Here is a 1,386-nt window from a genome sequence, read left to right on the forward strand (position 1 = left end):
TTTGCTGAAACTAGGTTCCGTTGCTTATCTACATATATATACGTATTTACCGGTTGAATTTCGACTGTGGTTTTTGTTGTTGTTTATTTTTTAGAAACTGTTTAACTGCTTCGGGTGATAACTACTAGTCGGTGAAAAAATTATCACAATGTCTCATATTTTATTGCAAGCAATTACTTATTTTCGCCATCTTCTAATACAAAGAAAAGAAACTTAAAATAACTGCATATACACATTATTGCGGAAAAAGGTATAAATTAAAAAAAAAAAAAACAAAGCAACTGGAGATGCCGGGGATTGAACCCGGGGCCTTTCACATGCAAAGCGAACGCTCTACCACTGAGCTACATCCCCTCCATGCTTAGCCGTCGCCGAGCAACTGTCGCTTCGGTACAACAGATAAGAGTTTGTTAAGACAACAACAGTTTCACACGGTAAGTTGATTAGTAAACTAAATGTGAATGAACTTTTATTGAAAACAACTTTTTTGCTTGCGAGTACTTAGTTCACTTCAAAATTTAAGCAAATTATTGGGTATGCCGCTAAGAAATTATGTTGTTGTCACGTCATTTTTTTTACAAGTTTTACTGAGAGCAAGCCCATGCTCGTGCGAAAAATAGTCGCGTTGTTCAAATTTAGTCATTTCTAATAAAAAAAGTGTTTTTAGAAAGCTAAATGCATTGTAACCAGCTCCATATTTTTCATAATACTTCATAAAATGTAATGAGTTAAACGCCATTTGGAAGGCCGCTTCAACGCCCTAGGTGCAAATATGTTTTTAAAATTTAGCGAATTCAATAGTTGGTGATTGTCTAACTATGCGACACTCACATATTGACAATTATTTTTTTATAAAAGTATAGTTTATTCGTTAACCATGCAAATTATCAGTGTTTTTGGAATATTAAAAAAAAATCACCAAACTTTCGTAAAAATTTCGAGCTTCTTAATTATATTTCTTAGAAGGATTTTGATTATGCTGTTTAGGGCGTGGTTATCGTCCGATGTTAAAAACTTTCGGCGATTTTGTATGCTGTACCAAGGCCAACAACTGTGCCAAGTTTGGAAAAAATTGGTGCAGCGGTTACCAAGATATACACATGTAACCATAAGTGGGCGTGGCTACGCCCATTTTCCAAAAATNTTTGTAAAGAAATAAATATTGTACTAGCATGCTGGTAAGGTATATGTACGGTGACCATCCGTTCTGTTTTTTGCAGGACCGTACTGTTTTTCAAAGGTCGGTCATGCGTAGTTTTTCAAACCTAAAAAACCTGAAAATGTAGTGTCCTGCATTTGTCCCGCATTTTATTCGTTGTTTTAAAATTATCGGANATGCGTAGTTTTTCAAACCTAAAAAACTTGAAAATGTACTGATTTTTTCCA

The 1,386-nt window shown here is 34.6% G+C and overlaps 1 non-coding gene across 1 annotated transcript; it reads right to left on the reverse strand.

The window, feature by feature from the left end:
- Nucleotides 1-282: 282 nt before the first annotated feature.
- Nucleotides 283-354, reverse strand: TRNAA-UGC (transfer RNA alanine (anticodon UGC)). Its single transcript has one exon. It is a non-coding gene; the product is annotated as a tRNA-Ala (tRNA).
- Between the last annotated feature and the right edge of the window lie 1,032 nt (nucleotides 355-1,386).

The sequence above is a fragment of the Rhagoletis zephyria genome, unplaced genomic scaffold (genome assembly GCF_001687245.7).
Source record: "Rhagoletis zephyria isolate East Lansing unplaced genomic scaffold, Rhagoletis_zephyria_1.1 Rzeph_scaffold_05314, whole genome shotgun sequence".
Classification (NCBI taxonomy): Eukaryota; Metazoa; Arthropoda; class Insecta; order Diptera; family Tephritidae; genus Rhagoletis; species Rhagoletis zephyria.